Source organism: Podarcis erhardii, assembly GCF_964252035.2.
Source record: "Podarcis erhardii genome assembly, chromosome: 3".
NCBI lineage: Eukaryota > Metazoa > Chordata > Lepidosauria > Squamata > Lacertidae > Podarcis > Podarcis erhardii.
The window spans coordinates 3,157,300-3,176,116 of NC_138507.1; the positions used below are offsets into that span (position 1 = coordinate 3,157,300).

Consider the following 18,817-nt stretch of genomic DNA (forward strand, 5'->3'; position numbering starts at 1 on the left):
CTATATAGGATTTGAACGTTACAAAAAAGAACAGGCCAACTATACTGAGAGAAATACTAACATTAAGTGCTTAAAGACTTTAGGCACATTATTGCATAGTATGTAGTTATGTCACACATTCTTACAGAAGTTATTCAAAATTCAGTCTTGTAAAAACATCCTCATAAAGACATTTCACGTTTAATGAAGACAGTCAGCATTGTGATTATCCAAAAGCAAAACATATCAGGGTCAAAGTTGACCACAAGTTGAGATTTCCTGCTCTGGAATAAAAAAATCAAATTCAGAATGTGAGTTGCTGTATGATGACAAACAGTTATAGGGACTTAAACTGGAATATGTTAGTAATAATTTTATTTTATTTTATTTTATTTTATTTTAAGACATTGGCATCTATTCTTTCAGTTCTCTGTATCTGAAAGGTAACCCCCCCCCAGCTTTCACATAAAATATTTGTTAGTTTTTTTAAAAGCTTAAAAATATTTCCTATCCACATTTAAATGTGCAGGACTGTTCAGCTGGAATATATATGCAAACCTCTCAAGAACTAGTTTGACAAAAGGAAGGCATTCATTCATGAACCTTAATGTGATCATTTAGCTTGGGGGGAGGTGTGTGTGTGGAATTCTGTAAGATAGATTCATACGATCTGAAGAGAAACCATAGTATTCCATAAGTGTACAGCAAGAATGCCAAGTACACAAGGGCTGTCAAATTCAGAGGTTAAAAAAGTTGTTAGTACTTCTCAACAGCACACATTTACAAAGAAATAATCCTAACCAGCATGCCTAACTTTGAAAGACCAACGATGCCCTCCCTTGACTAAAGCATGCCAGTGCTAAGCAATTAAAACTGTCAACTGTCAACTGATTTATGCTTTTAGTGCTCATGGGCTGCTTACAGTCACTGGAACAGAAATACCACAAAGGTAATTTCTCATTTTTATTGACTGTTAGACTAATAAGCTGTGATTAAATAAACAAATTCACAGATAAGCAGAATGTTATTATCTAATTCATATACCCTTCAGCAGCACAGACATACAATGCCAAATAACTTGGAAAAAATTGTATGTTGTCACTGCTTTCGGTTTTAATGCTTGGATCTATGCCTACAGTAGTGATGGATGCTTAAGTGCAAGTAACAGGTAAAACTGAAAGAAGAGTAAAAAGGTTTTTCTGGTGACAGACAAATTGTAGATTACAAACATTTGCAAACATTCACAAGCAAGTAAAGAGCAATGGAAAGGGTTAATGCCTGAAATACTTTAGGTGAAATCCAACATAGCGCTAAGTGAATGCTCCTTCAATGCAAGGGTTTCTGCATGCACAACAGAACACCACCCCTATTTCCTCCTCCTGCACACCCCTTAAATATTGGGGTTCTCTCAACCCTCTGGGTAAAGGTAAAGGACCCATGGACGGTTAAGTCCAGTCAAAAGCGACTGGGGTAGCGGTGCTAATCTTGCTTTCAGGCCGAGGGAGCTGGCGTTTGTCCATGGACAGTTTTCCGGGTCATGTAGCCAGCAGGACTAAACCGCTTCTGTCTCAACGGGACACTGTGACAGAAACCAGAGTGCATGGAAATGCTGTTTACCTTCCTGTCACAGTGGTATCTGTTTATCTACTCACGCTGGTATGCTTTCAAACTGCTAGGTTGACAGGAGATGGGACAGAGCAACGGGAGCTCACCCTGTCGCGGGGATTTGAACCACCGACCTTGCAATTGGCAAGCCCAAGAGGCTCAGTGGTTTAGACCACAGAGCCACCGGCATCCCTAGAGCAGATTTGGGAAGGGTGTGGAGCATGCACAGGGGAAGGAGAGTGGGGCAAGTCCCATTTTGAAAGTGGAAATCTTTGTGCTAACAGAATGGATTACTTTAATACCACCCAGAATTTATTACATTTTTATCTCCACTTGCCCTTCAAAAATCCTAAGATGGTGTACATGCCCCCCACCCTTCTCTGTCTTCAAAAGATCACCATGAAATAGGTTAGGTTTTGAACAAACGACTGATCCAATGCCACCCAGAAAATTTTGAAGCTAAGCGGGGATTCTGAATCAGTAGAGCCCAGGTCAAAATTTAATATAAATATGAAGCACACTAGTCAATAAAACATACTTTTGGTCACAGCCTAACCAGAGACTCAAGTAAAGTAAACGTTATTCAAACTGATGAGACCAGCAGTTCACTTCTAAACATACTGTATGGATATAAACCCCATGGATTACAATACAATGGCCATGTAATGGATTAGGCTGAGGTGTAAATAACCTTAAATTAAAAAGATCTTGCCCAACTGAAGAATGGATTTGCTGGTTAATTTTATGAAGACTATATCTGGATCAAAATCTGTAATTATTGATGCAGTGTAAATATCAAAAGCACTGTGTGAATTTTCACTTTTCCCTAATTCTGTTCTGTGCTGCGGTTCCCAGGTGTTGCTTCATTATTGTGATTCCCATCCACTCCCATAAACTGCTTTTCTTTTCCAGTTTAGTCAAATGGACGATCCCACACAATTAGGGAACATAATGATATTTCATCTGGCATGATATCACACAATTAAAAAACAAAGAAAAAACACACACAATCATATTTGGCTATGCGATATCACTGGAGGCAAGTGAGGGCAATTAAAATGAGAATGTAAAGTTTTTCCACTCCTGAACATGTTTGCAAAAATTGCACAAGAAACCCTGCCAACAGTGCACATCCCTCTGGAATGTATAGCAGAAAGGCTATACATACTATAAGGAAGGTTAGCACAGAGGTAGAAAACAAATTTTTCTCTTGAAAGCTGCATTCCCTTGAGGGCAATCTACAAGCCAGCGGTGGAACCACTAATTTTTAGTAAATTTTAGACACAGGATTTAATCATAGTGTGTATTACTTCAACAGTGATACATATATTAAGTAGCCCTCAATTCAATGCTTTACAACTGCCACATTCCTGATTTGTGAGTTGGGTACTCTGAACATATATTTAAAAAATAAAAATACCACAAAAATGTGCATCTGTAAACAGATTTCCTCATAGAAAGCTTGGCAGTGGTGGTGGCGATGAATGGGGATTTGAAGCTGGGTCTTAACCAAATCCTAAGGAGTGGAGGAGATAGTGAATCAATGGGAAACTTTGTCCTGAAAGCCTAACTGAGAGAAATGAAACATAATCTTTAAACATGATGAACATCCATATTCTGCTACTCTTTTTCTTCAATGCCATCGCCTATTCACCTCCTTCCCTCTTTCCATCTCCCCCTCTTTCTTAAACTGCAAATCTAAGCTATGTAGGCATGTAGGTAAACCTAAGCTTTGTAGACATACACAAGATCATACACAACATTTTAAAATCATAAACAGAAGTAGTTAAGAAGGCATTTGATCAAAGAGAGGTCCCAGCAGAGTCATCAAGCAAAGATTGTCCAAGTAATAAATACTGCTCCCATCTCATAAGCATTTATCAATGTGATTCTGAATTCACTAGTTAAAACTACAATAACAAGGGTGATTGACTCAATGGGATGGTAAACCTGGTTCAATCACCCATGTCCTGCTACCCTACTGAGAAAAACCCCACCCCACCCTCCCACTATATGTAAGGGTGTGCTGACTTCTGTTTCAGTGTATCTGAGGAAGTGTGCATGCACACGAAAGCTTATACCCAGAACATACTTAGTTGGTCTCTAAGGTGCTACTGGACAATTTTTTTATTCATTTTGACTGCGTCAGACCAACACGGCTACCTAGCTGAATTCACTAACAAGCTTATGGTGTTCTAGTCAGTTTGTTTTTAGCTGACTTTCAAATGACTCATGGCCAAACTACTCTTCAAATGTCTTAATTGCAGGTGTCTAACATAAAGTAAACAATTTGCTTTTCAGATGATAACTAAAATTCAGGCGGGAAGAAATGACAAGAAATTATTTAAATCAATATTACTTTGATCGAATGTAGGGTTTGCACATTTTCTGTAGAAATAAGCATTCTCTTATTAGAAATGAAACTATAAAAGTACACTTCCCAACGGCAAATAAATAAACAAACAAACAATCTTAAACTGGTATTCCGTGCTTAAACTTACTTTTCAAACACAGTATGCAAGATAGACACTGCATTTCTGTCTAATGATGACAATATTCTGCACCAGTGTCCTTTGCTCCCTGGATTTAGCACCTTCCGTGGATTGAGAGGAGGAGAAATACAGATCAATGTATTATACCTCTGGTAAATTTACTGTTTATGTGTAGCAAAGGTAGCTAAAAGCAATCATGGTACACTAATGAAAATATGAATGGCAGCAAAGGGGGAAAATGCTATGAAATCAATTTAAGAAAGGCAGGAGGAAAAGCCTAGTGTTAATTCTTTTAAAAAAACAACAACCTGAGGAACATGTACACTATTTTCTATTCTCAGAAACAGGTGTGCAAACAAAAGCAGCAGCACACCTTCTGGCATGTATTCTTTGCTAGATTAACAGGAACACAGCAAATGGAGAAAAGCAATTCTTGATAAATATTATCACAGACAGTGTCTGAAATTCTCTTTCAAGTACTTGCTTACATGGGATTCTAACGCAGCACTGCAAGATACAATAATACTGGGCTGCCTTAAGCAACCATTTATGCTCAGAACAAAGGCATGTGCAGACGGTGCGCCAGGTGTGCCCATGCATACCCCCTAATGTTTCAAAACAAGGGGATCGTGGAGGAGAGGGGAGAGTATGGAACACAACTCAGTGACCTCAGATGCCAGGGCCAGGGGCGAGTGGCGCTGGTGTACATATAAAGGCAGAAGGGAGGAGGAAAGAAGCAGACAGAGACACACAAGCGGAATAAAAAGGCTGGAATGGATCTGGAGCAGATATGTCGCTTCTGCCTGTGTCTGTCTCTGGAAGTGGTAGGGGAGTGTTTGGCTCCAGCTCCCCCTTACTGCCACAGCTGGAGCCAGACACCCCACCACCACTTCCAGAGATAGATGCTGGCAGAAGCTGCAATCCAGCCCAGCCTCTTTATTCTCTGTCTCATGGCTCTGTCTCTGCCCATGCTCCACTCACCACCTTTTCGGAAGAGAAATCTGTGGGACACAAACAAGGAGTAAGAGGTGCATCCCGCCATTGGCTGTGTCAGTTAATTACATTGATGTGATTGAGGAATTGAAGTCCTGATGAGAAACAGCTCCTACTCTTGCACAGGAAGACTAAGAAACCTTATTCTGTTTTAGTCAATTTGGGTTAGCTCACAATCTGGTTAAAGATAATGAAAACTGACTGTACTTGTGTATAAACCTGGTTATCACCACCACACACAAAAAATGTATTTTATGTCACATTTTTAAGTTTGTATTTTTAAGTAAAGTTTAGGTATGAAGTTAAGTTTTAGTTTCTTTAGTTTGCTTAATGAATAAAAATAATGTCCTTTATGATTATGAATATATATTAAATGTTCACTCTTATGAAATGTACTGCACATGTCTATGGTTCAGAATATGGCAAAATGATGGAGGAGGAACATTTTGGCCAAAGAAATATAACTTAACATGCTGCTATTATTTTCTGCCTTATGCACATCATTACAGTAGTTTGCTTTGTATCTGGTGACCAATACCAATTATTGGCTGTTCATATTGTTTCATGTTATTCTTAATATTATTTTGAGGGGGGTGAGACAATAGACTTGCAACACTACAACCACAGAGGTGACAGCTGGGCAAATCTCAACACCTGCTTAGTGGCTTGAGAAAATGTTAACCATTCATTTAATGGAGGGAGCGAAATAACTTGCAGGACTCGGCAGTTGCCAAGAGCAGCTGAATTACTCTGAATTTTTCTCTCCCCTGGTGGGGGCCCCTAACCAGCTTAGTCCTCCGAGGCTCAGGGCAAGGTATACCTGGCTGCCCCCCCCCCTTGCACAGACCTGCTTCCGGGGCTGACCCATGAACAGGTCTTTCTGTGGATTTCTCTCCCTGGAGAGGTGCATCTGTTTGCTTCATATTAACTTTCAGAAGGATCTTTAAAATGTTCCTATTTCCCCAGGCATTTGATGGCTGAAAGACTGGGGACTGTATTCTAAGGATATCATTCAATTGGTACAAGCATTTCTGGTTGCCCAATGGCACAATATCCCCTTTGTAAAATTTCTGGAAAATCTGAAGCCACATAATTTTTTTCCTCTGGGTTTTTTGTTGTTGTTGAAATGAATGGATTTTTTCAGACAAAAATTAACCAATATTTGTTTTTTATGTACATACTGAAAGCAATTTTGCTACTTTATCAACATATAATGTGTTATGTATAACTTGGTTTAACACAGGATTATAAACAAACTGATTCCCCCCCCCCTAAAGTTTTTATTTCAGATGGAGCTACAAGCCGCTGAACTGCAAGAAACCTAGTGTCTCTTTGGTTTTGCTAGTTTATGAGGAGCAAGCAAAAAACATTAAAAACAGAACCCATCAATGTTACAGTGAAACAAATTAACAAATCTTCTCTAGTCCTCCACAGTGTCAAGCTAACATAAAATGAGCTGAGAAAAAGAGGGGAGGGGAACAAAACTCAATGAACACTACTTGAAAATTAAATAACCCCCTTTCCTTCAAATTTGTCATCTTATTTATCATTGACTTCTAAAAGGACTGAAGGTTTGTCCCGAATGAAACAACCTTGTACGTTTTGTCAGTTTTTGTCAGTTTATTTTTAAATTTGGTGTATTTCCAAACAGACCAGTTTCACAGAGCATGCAGAAGATCGAGGAATCTAAAGCAGGTAAAAAGAGAAGTCAGAGGCTCTGTTGTGCAAAGGCCTTGCAACCATGTTTCAGGAGGAATAGGCTATGCCAAATCCAGACACACCAGCTTCTCTGGACAATTGAGGGGGCCAACACAACGTCCTGATGTCACATGTGGAGCCCTCTGAATATTGAAGGGACTGGCCCCCTAAAAAAAAGAGAGATGGGGGGCGCAAGACACCTTGTCCCTCAGGAGCCAGCGCCCTGGGCAGAATCCCAGACTGCATTCTATGACTGAAGGCCTGAAGATGTTCTGTACTCTGCAACATTTGAAAATACCATTGCAACATCACACCCTTAATATGCTGCTTGTTTTGTAATACAGTCAAATGTAGAAGCGGTGCTATCATCACCTACGTTTCTGCCTTTGAACTTTGGATTCAATGGATTTGTTGAATTGGATGGCAACAAAATTATGTCGTTCTTTATTTTCTCCCACTTTCAGTCCTTTGAAGCCTAGTCAAGGGGATAGAAAGAGGAAGAGGAAGTCCACAAGGCAACAAGGCCCTGACTCCTCCTTCCTATCTTTTGACAATGAGGGAGAAATGCATTTTGCTCTTGCATTTGCGTTTAAGAGTTGTAGTCTTAGTGTGCAACTCAGTATTTGCTTGTCTTCAGTGTACTGGAATTGTAATGATCTCAGACTTTGTACCATATGAAATAAACATCTACTTGTTACACAGTTTTATAAATCATTTTGGGGGAGTAAGTATATGAACATCTTGACTTAAACATTTTTTTCATTATTCTAAATGAAAATCATTCTTTTTAAAAAAATTCAGGAAGAAAGCATTTAAAACAAAAACCGCCCAATCCCTTTTGATTTTTTCCAGGCCTTTATATCTCAAGCACTAATATGTGGCTTTTTCATGAAGTGCACAATGAATTATGCATTCATTTCTACTCATGTAGATTCTGTTCATAAGTTACAACAAGTGGGCAAGGGGAAGGCAGACTACATGATCCTTTATTCACATCAAATGTATTACATCTCTACAGCATGTAATGTCTGGACAGTCCTAAACCAGCCTGCTGAGAGTCTGAGGGTCCTGCTCCTGCTTCACTCCACCAGGCCTGGGGTGGGGCCTGACAGGCTTCATAAGGCCTGCTGGCGCCCAGCGGAGTACTGCTTGCATTCTTTTTTCAATAGTTTTTCAATTGTGTTTTTCAATTTCAGTTTTTCAAATTGTTTTAAATGGTTCCAAACTTTTTTTTGGGGGGGGTATGTATTTTGTGTTTTTATTTTGTAATTTTAACTTGTGAACCACCCTAAGATCTGTGGGTATGGGGCAGTATATAAATTTAATTAATAAATACTACTATTACTACTACTACTAAATTCTTCAGTGATAAGAGTCAGGAAGACTAGCATAATAACCATATTCACCAACAAATGGGGTAATTGTTTATTATATGTGCCGCTAGCCCCCAATACCCTGACACAGAAATATGGGAAACATCTGGAATCTTGACACAGACTTGAGTGAGATAAAAGAATGAGAATGGGTTAGTGGGAGGAGAAGGTGAATGACAAATGACGAAAATGAGAAGTTCAATGAATGTGAAAAAAAAGAGTCTGTCTGATTTTCTTCCTGTTTCTCAAATCAAGAGCAAGCTGGAAGGTTGTCTTCTTCACTGCTTTTACAACACACCTACTGCTGTCTCAGGGACAACTCATCCAAAATTGAAAGAATAGGGAAATGACTGATATGAAAATCAGAATATTTGCACATTTTGGTTAAATGACTTGGTGCCAGACTTAGAATGTTTAGGGTCACTGGCATGTTGCTAGATGCATGTCAGAACAAATCAAATGAATGTTTTCCTTTGCAATTTACAATTATTTGTATCTCAACAAATTTAATGAGCAATACCATATTTACTCAAATCTAATGTTCACCTTTTCTGGCCAAATGGCATTGCAAAAAATTAAGGTGCACATTAGATTTGATGGCACATTTAAATTCACCACCAAATACTTTCTTTGGTTTCAAGGTTCTGAAAATTGAGCTGTGCATTAGATTTGATGGTGCATTAAACTCAAGTAAATACAATATTATCAAAAAATGAATTATGAACGAGAATGCAGCTAATCCAAAAGTTCAACTCTATATAAGGTGTTAATGCAGGTCTTCTTTTGAAAAATGCCCCAATAAGTAGCGATTCTTCCCTGTTCTAATTAAAGTTTCTATTTCTAAAGTTTCAGCATAACTATAACAACAGCTGTGTGTGTGTGTTTTATTTAAAAATACATACCTTGGTACTTTATTTTTTGCATTTAAGTGTCATTGTTAATGTAAATGCTTATGGGGGTTGGACTCGATGGCCCTTGTGGTCTCTTCCAACTCTATGATTCTATGTAATTCTACTTTTGCATAAGATGAGATTTTGCTTATGTTAATTCACATCCTTAGGCATCACAATCCTAAAATGAATCAATAATTAGGTGCAACACTGGGGCGAAATATCTCTTGCTTCCTGTTATTTGGTGGTTGGAAGATTGGTTAATGCTAGCAGTCTATGGATGGGCAGCTTTCTACAGGCGGCGACAGGATGGAAAATTCTGGCAAAGCAGAAATTGGCAAAGCCAAGAAAGATTTAAAATTTAATGCATGCTATGCACTGAAAGAAAATCACATACATAGATGGTATTTAACCCCGAGCAGATTAGCTAAGATGTATGAATCTGAATCTGATGTGTGTTGGAAATGCAAAAGTAGAAGGAATACTTTTTTAACACATGGTGGGCATGCAAAATAGTTAAAGAGTATTGAGAAATGATATACAAAGAGATGGAAGAAATGTATTAAAAAAAAATAATCCCACAAAAACAGAGCATTCCTTTTGGGAATGGTGCAGAAGGAGGTATCCAGGTGTCGGGGGGGGGGGGAAATGCATATAAGCAGCTACTCTTCTTGCTCTCTTATTCTGCTGCTAACTCATTCTATCATTCTAAGTTGCCATTCCTCCTTCTTAAGGACCTCTCTCACCCACCATTTTCGGGCTAACAAAATCCAAGCTGCTGTAGCTGCATATATGAGTTTATTATCATAATAAAAATTTGGGTAGCAGATCCTGTATTAATTTATGAAGCCTGGTCCTCATGATTATACAACCCACGCCCTTTATAAAAGTGACTATCTGTGCTCAGATACCTAGATTACTTTCTCACTTGTTACTTATTTCCTGTTACTTTTTTGGTATGTTCCAGTGATGTATGTGCTCATATAGTGTCTTTATGTGTTGAGTACTCGTGTATGTTCTTCCTGTCTAAAATGCATTTAATGCCTCCAAACAAGCTTCCCATTATAAACCTGATTTTATTGACTTACTATTCCATTTCTATCCCACCTTTTGTCCAGGGTGTTGTAAATGGGCTCTTCACAACAACCCTGAAAGGTAGCTTAGGCTAAGAGACTGTGACCGATCCGAGGGCATCCAGTGAGCCTCATGGCTGATCTGGGAATCTGAAGCCTGGTCTCCTAGCTCCTGATCCAATGCTCTAACCACCACATCACATTCATAAACTGCCTCTACATTTCTACAAGTCTACAATAGTGTCCTCAGTTGCACACTGCTATTCCTTAATGTTCTCAATGTAATATAAATCATTTGTAACCAGTGGCGTAGCGTGGGGGGTGCAGGGGGGGCCGGCCGTACCGGGCACAACATCTGGGGGTTAGGGTTAGGGGGCGCAAATCCATGGGTTAGGGGGCACAAATTACTTGCCTTGCCCCGGGTGCTGACAACCCACACTACGCCACTGTTTGTAACTGATGTGTCTGTTTAGCTTGGAAACAAACAGTTTGTTACCAGGAGGTAGTAGGTGGCAATGTAAGATTAACCACAAAGCTTGGTATTTCAACACTGCAAAACAAAACTGGCTGAAGATTCACACCAAACACAAAATGCCTTATCTTCCTGGAACTCCAATGAACAATGTTCTGGGATTGCCATGTACTAATTACTTTGTGGTAAAAAAAAGGGTGAAAGGAGGCTGCCACTGAGCAATAATCCCTTGACAGCTTGCAATGTATGTGTGTATGTGTGGAGGGGGAGGCAGGCAGGGAACATCGGCAGAACGCAGAATTTTGGGGGTCAAAAACTTTGCATTCACATGGAGCACCTTTCTCATCACTTTGAACTCTTAGGCTGGCCATCTATCAGTCAGAGCATCTATTCTGTACTGCAGAACACACACAGGAAAAAAATGTCTGCATGTGTCTGCATATATGACAGCTCTTTGATTTTCTGAGCTATGTTCAGTGTTCTACCTATTCCTGCATATAAGAGCTTTGTTAGGGCTTTTTTGATTTTTGATTTTGTGCATAGATTGGTAAACAAACCATTCAGATAAAAGATTAAAGCAAGAGGGTTGCACAGAATCCTTTTGCAAAAACAGTTATTGTTGCAGTGATGTGAAGGATGCTACAAACATGGCAGCTGACATGGGTGCAGTGATTGCAATTAAAGCTACCTATTTCTGTTTTTTTTATTACATCTTTATTCTGCCCTTCCTCCAAGGACCTCAGAGCCATGCACTTGGTTCCCTCCCCAAATCCTATCCTCACAAGAACTACATGAGGCAGGTTCAGCTGAGAGATGGTAACTGGTGAAGGCCACCCAACCAACTTTGTGGTTCAACCCTAACCCTAATCTAATGAAACACCACACCAACTCTCCTAAATGAGTTGCCAATAAAAGCTGGAGATTTATACACAGGTACAAAAACTTGAGTATTTGGTGTTTTTAAACAAAAAAACTTCTACTGCTTATTTGCCCCAGAATGAGATGACCCGCCTTTATTGAATTAATGGTCCAACTTTCTTAACTTGTGTAAACATCCACAATGAACCTAACTGCTTAACAGCCAACAACTCAGTCAGTTTGGGCACATCTGTTGCTAAGGGAGAGCTTAGAAACAACTTCTCCTGCTGTCAGGCTTGCTCGGGTAACTCTCTCTCCAGCACAAAGCATTTAGAGCAGAAAAAGACCCTGCTCCATGTTTTCCACTATCCACACACCTGGGTTTATTGGGGAATATCTCAGGCAGGCAGTGAGCCTTGAGGATTAGTGAGGCCAACAGGGCCAAAGGGTGGTCCCTGTCCCAGATCCAAGCTTGTAAACTAGAAAAGATTGATTAGTATAAGTCAACCTTCCCCATTTTGATGCATTGGGATATTCACCAGTGAGCGTGAGCATGAGCATGCCAGATGTGACCAAATCATGCAAATAAAAAATGATAAATTACCCCTTGCAAGTTACTCCCACAGCAATAGGAGGCAAGCAAGATTCATCTACCCAGGCCAACTCCTATACTCAGGAACAGGAAACCCCCCCCCATCCCCCTTTTTGGCCTCCGAAGGTGATCAGCTAATCCCGCACTGTGCAGAGTACCCTGTGGAGAGTGGGCTTCTGCTGAAAAGTGCATGTAAGTATGCAGTGCCACCCTAAATAAGCAAGAACACACTTGTTGCCCATGTGCTCTTCCCCATTAGACCATACAGCTAATCCATGTCTTGTGCTCCATTCCCCCAAGGTGGCAGAAGCAAAGCAGCACTAGTGGGGTGCACAGAGGGAAAGGTGCTGTTTTTCCATTGCAATTCTGAAATTTAATTCAACTAATAGCTATCTGTTGAGCCAACAGTAAATGCCTCCCTGCAAACACACACAGACATACTCCCCAACACAACATATGCATTCTTCTATCTAAACTGGCTACATGCCCAGTTTAAGAGGCCTGACACACTTTCTCTAGGAACTGCAAAATCTCCTACATATATTTGTGATTAAGCTTGTTGCCTGGACTTGCAAAAATACACACATCTCCTTATAAATAAAAGATCATAGGTCTACAGTAATTTTCTAGTTTGTATACTGCTGTATCTGTGTTCTTAGAAAACACAGTTATCCAGATTCGAAACATGCTGCATAAAAATTGCCTCACTAATTTCAGATGAATAGTCTTCCAAGAAAGAGCTTTGGGTACCTTTTATTATGATTAAAATTTGGTGCAACTGCAGTTTAGTAAAAACTTGTACACCAAAAGCTCTTTAACAAAATTTTGGGACCATTACTAATCAAGAAATCAACTTCTGAGAAATCAGAGCAATTCTCTACTTAGAATAAAATGGGGGGGGGGATGCTTAGTAGCTGTGTGGTTGTAATGTAGTAGTAATCTAAAAAATTTTATTTTTTTAAAAAAATCTATCAAAAAACCCATAAATCAAACAGCTAAACTTTACTGCCACATGTTAGCTTATTAGCTATCTCACAATGGTTAAAAACTGTCAAAACATTTTACAGCTCAATTATAATTGCTAGTCAAGTCTAAGCATGTAGTGTGTGGGTGTTAGCCACATCACAAGTGATGCAAATGCAAAACTCAGCAGTCACAGGAACTTTGCCCTACACTGTTTCAATCAGCATATATACAGATATTGAATCAAGATGTGTACTTGAACAAGTTTACAGTCCTGAACATAAACCTGGTGTTTCTTAATTCGGATTTGATCTAATGTATTTTGCTTAAATGTGCATACAGAAAACCATGCAACTCTTTTTAAACTATAAGTTCCAATATAATAAAAAAAGCTTTACTTCTAGAGGAGTACATACACTTAGATGCTTTATTTGATAAACAAAAATGTTGGGATGGGTTTTTAATAAGTATCAAGGGAGCAACTCTGTACCTATATATTTACTATGTAAGAGGTCACATGCCATTTAATATTTTAAAACAATTGTGGCCTTTATTGCCTTAGAGCAGCCTTCTCCAGTTTGGTGCACTTCAGCATGGCTGTGCTGACTGGCTGGGGCTGAAGGGTGTTCTAGTTTACCATACTGAGAAAGACTGCACTGGCTGTCAGTTAGTTTCTCGGACCAATTCAAAGTGCCGGTTTTGACCTATAAACCTATAAATGGCTCAGGACCACAGTACCTCAAGGATTGACCCAGACCCTGCAACCATCATCTGAGACTCTTTGTGCACCTCCTCCACAGGAGGTCCAGTGGGGGGCAACACCAGAACGGGCCTTTTCTGCAGGGGCTCCCTGTTTGTGGGACACTCTCTCCAGGGAGGCCTGCCCGGCACCTTTGCTGCATATCTTCAAGTGCCAGACAAAAACATTCCTCTTCTCCTAGGCCTTTGGCCAATCAAACCATTTTGGCCTTTTAATCTGTGTGTGGAGGTACTGTTTTTGCTTGTTACTGTGTTATGTATTTTTGTGTTTTTATATTGTAAACCACCCTGTGATACTTAGATGAAGAGTGGGATAGAAATTTAATAAATTAAAAAATTAAAATAAAAGCATGGCATATGTGTGTGAACCTGTTTCCTTCCTAATGTAAATAAATAAAACAGATAAAAATCAAGGCTGTTATCTTGTGTACACAACTTTTTGGATATACATGCTCACTGAAGGAAGAAGGGAATCTGGGGACTGTGGGTATGCCATGTGTGCATCAAAACACCTGTTCAGCTCATGAAGCAAAACCGGCACAGCTGGTTTTTAGAATTTAGTGCCAGAGGTTCATTTACGCTGTGCAGTAAAAGTTTAAAAGATATTCTGAGGCTGCAGTACCTGTACTCAGTTACCAAGCAGACATGTGCAAGATTGCATGATTAATAATAGCTGAAGTATGACAGTAAATTGTGCAAAACTGATGCATGTTAATAAACTGGTGCAGTTTTTGAAACAGGGCTTCAAGTCAATCAATAATCTGTGATTCCATATACACTATATGATGAGTTGTGAAAAGTTCTGCACACAGAAAATACGTTTTTGTTTCTTTTTCTTTCTCTATAAGGTTGCTGTTGGACTCAAGATCCTGCCTTTCAGTTCCAGTGAAAGGCTCCATAAAGCCCTTATTGCACATATGCCCAAATCGAGTAATGAAACTTCAAAGATTTGTCAAAAATAAATCCACAAGACAAACGACTACCCTTGGGCTTCCTCAAGAGTTAGTCAACTGCTTACTTGGAAGTATGTTCACTATGTCCCCAAGTAAGCATGCACATGATTGCAGCCTAGGTTCTACCCAAAATGCATGTGCATACAATGAGACCTGTGACATGGATAATATTTAAGCAACCATGGCATAGTATGTGGCCATTAGCATCTACTCTCACAGCTACATGATTTTCTGGCTCTGAGGCAGAGCTGATGCAGGTTGGAGAAATGTTGTATCTACATTAAATCTGAGCTGAGCATGACATCATGGACACACCAAATATAAAAGAACATATTTGTAACATAGGGTTCATCCGGACTGGCTTTTGTGCTGTGTTTTTAGGCAAAGATAAAGATTTCAAAGCTCTGTGTCTGAGTGTTTGTTTGTTTTGTTCCGGCACTTTTTCTTGGAAAACGTGTGTTTTACCACTGAAGCAGAGCAAACAGCAACTGGGTTTTCTTTGGATTGCTGTTAATTTACTAATGCTTTACTAAAGCAACAGCAAAGCTAGTCAGGGATAGATAAAGCAAGCCACTGTATCCTCCTTTGAATCTCTTCATGATTCTGCATCTGCTAAATTCATGTGAAAGTAGAAGGTCCTGGTTTTTTCAGGAGGGAGCTTATTCCATTTTTTTTGACCCAAGTCTTGAAATCCAGATAGTTGTTTTTTACTTTTTTAAAAAATGCAGTTTGATATTGGTTTAATATTGGTTAGAAAAATGTGAAAAAAGCTTGATAGACAGCTTAAGAAAGGTTTAGGCTGGTGTCTGGAAGTACACTCCATTGATTTCCTTGCAACTGTTTTGGTTCCCATGAGACTTAATATCAATGAAGTGTGGATAGGATTGGAGTCTTAGAGTCAAAACCTAAGTAAACCTTGTTTACTTCAATGGGTCTTACCTTCAAACACTTTGAAGTTATATTCTATGATGCACCAATTATAATGCAAGATTATACATGTTAAACAGGACAAATGTAGCCTTAGGCACTCAATATATTAAGGTCACAATCTTATGGACACTTCTCTGGGAGTTAGGCCAGGGCAAGGGTGTATAAGAGGACACTGTATTTCTTAGAAGAAAAAGTGACTACAATACAAAACATCAGAAAACTAATTGAAAAATGGAAACAATTTGCTAAATATTCTAACAAACGTATATGAACTCATTTTTTATGAATGAAAGCTTATTATAATTAAAAGAATGAATAGATGCACATAGCATAAAATAAATTTTATGTGAATGCGATGGGACAACTTTCAGTATCAGAAATAGTCTAAAGTTTCTGCACTGTAATTAGTGTTACATTAATTTATCGAAAATATCATGGAATAAACTCATACTATGATTTAAAAAAACAACAACCCACCCTAGGTATTTCTCAGGTGCAAGGTAAATCCCTCCTCCCACTTTGTCTTATGAGGCATATTCAGGAAAAATCCCTATGACTGGTTCTAGTAATTTTTCCAAAATATTTAGTTAACAAAAACACTTTTTCAAATTATAAAAAGAGTGATCTTTGTCTCCTATTGTTTATTATAAAGGTGAACACAAATCTTAAAGTCACATGACATATTAATGCAATTTTAAAAAGGAAACCACTGCTAATTAAAGTCATTCCCAAAACATAGCATTCAGATCTCTCTACCTGGAATATTTCAGGCTTTATTTATTTTCTCATGTACTTCCTCAGAAAAACTTATTCTCTTTAAGAAAAAAAAATGTCACCCACATATAGACGCTTTAGGCAACTGTGCATCAAGAATCCTCCCACGTTCAACGTCGGCTACATCTGTTGCTCTTTCCCATTGTTGAAAATTCCATCCTTAATCCTATTTGACTTTATTCATGCAAAGGTCATCCTGAATTCAACAAATGGAGGAGCGATAGCAAGTACACTGTTGAACATGGGCTAAATAATTCTGTTGTAGAACATGCAGCTAGCTAACATGCTGGAATTATCTCAGGACCATTTGGTTTTATTATGCTGGCTTGCCAACCCTCAAAACTGAACTGCTGAAGAAAACAGGAATATTTTCTGTCTGGCATTACACACAAATAAATAATACTCCTTCTAAAACCCTGATTATTTTTTTTAGTTTTCATTGCAAGATTTTCCCTTCCCCCCCCCACCCCCCAAGAAGGACTGTGTTGCCAATGACTACTGGTAACTGCACAAAAAAAGAAGGAGGCTATTAAGATTAGAGATGATTAACTATTTTACTTGGATTTCAATTACAGATCAGGCCCAACTCCCTTGCTTGCCACTTCCCACTACGCATATGTAACTAGTTAATTATACTTTTTTAAAAAACGACAATCCCAAACCTACCCCCAAGTCATTGCACCGGCTAGCTTGACTTGGTTAATTCATTATTACAGTGAGTCATTCAGAAAACAGACTGGCACAAAGAACTCAAGATTTTAGAGATGACATCATAAAGGGGTGCCAACTTGAATAAAATTATGGGGGGGGGGAGGTAAGCCCCATATAAATTGAATATGAGACACGGTGTGCACACACCATGCGAATGGCAATGCCTATTAACTTGGCTCCTATACTGGGTGGTATTTGGTGCTTTTTCTCTTTGCCTTCATTGCACATATAGGTTTCTTTTGGTAAATGTGTACTCAGCCAAAACAAAAGAAGAAGAAACCAGAGAATTGCAAAAAAAACCCACTTCCAAAAAAACGCAAAATAGTAAGAGAGTTTAAATCTATAGGTTTTTTGTTTGGTTTTTTTAGAATGAAAGGATCAATCAATGTATTGAGGTTAATTTTATTTTTTTGTTTAATTTTACTAATATGCCCATAACTGATTTTGACTTTTTAAAAAACATGTGTTTTACTCAAGTCAAAAAGCACCTGCCATTTATTAAGGAAAAAGATAATGTAATTCTGGTGCTTATTATTTTATTTTAAAAACAAGCAGAAAATAAACACTGTTCCCTTTCTCCCTGAGTTAAACACTCTGAAACACAGCATATTCAAACACAGTGAACTGTATACTGTATATTAGCTATGAAAGAATACTGGAAACAATCAAGATTTTTATTCAACCTGTTTTTGTCTAAGACAAAAATACTAGAAGCAACTGGCCATGTAACATTGCTGCTGTGTAACATTCTGCACATGTTGTCTGAACAGCAGAGTTTGGGGATAAGATGGACAACTGTATCCTGGTAAACAGCATATTTAATCTTCCAGTTTCTTTACCATATCAACTCACATACTTCCAAATCTTTCATTTGGATTCCAACACAAAGCTTGACAAACACAAGCTTCATAATTTCAGATCCACCCATGTACGCTGAAGCCACCCACATATTTTCAATAAATTAGAGGCAAAATAATCCCATGTCATTTTAAGATACATCCGAAAGGAGCCACCTACTATCCTGTCGTATACTCTCAAAAGCAACTCATAATATGACTCAGAGATCAGCTTTTTAAAAATACCCCTACTGGTATTCCCAAGGCCTTTGGTATACTTAAAGTAACCCTTCTGACCCAGGAATGTCTATCAGTCAATATGTTATACTAATCCTGAGTGCTAGTCATTGTATGTCCTGTTTTAATTGCTGCTGCACAAAATTTGGCCACCTTGTATGTTATAACTGGATTATTATCTAGGAGCAGCAGAGTGGCAAGAAACTGTTCAGAACTTTCCGTATATTTCTAGAGTATTGGCAGAATAGGGTCAAAGTGTAAATTTCTATAAAACAAGCACTGGAGAAGCACGTAGTCTACAGTTTCAATTTGACCATCCAATAGGATGGAAATAATTTGTATCATCTGATTTTTGTATAATATCTACAAAGCACTACAAAGTACACAGAACTATTTTATAATGTTCATAGATATTAAAAGAGATTAAGGCTGCAATTGTAATCCCACTTACTTTGGAATAAGCCACATTGAAATCAGTTGGACTTATTTCTAAGTAGATGTGGTTAAGATTGCAGTTTAACCTGTTATGACATTCACAGTTTTTCTTAATTATTGTTTTACTAACTAAATTTAGCATTACAAAATAACAGGAGGGGGCGCAGCTTAATGGCAGATCCCATGCTTTGCAC

The 18,817-nt window shown here is 38.6% G+C and overlaps 1 protein-coding gene across 4 annotated transcripts in view; it reads right to left on the minus strand.

Moving 5' to 3' along the window:
* The window catches only part of EHBP1 (EH domain binding protein 1), a 279,413-nt gene that overhangs the window by 113,970 nt on the left and 146,626 nt on the right, over positions 1-18,817 (minus strand). The gene's annotated exons all lie outside the window — the stretch shown is intronic.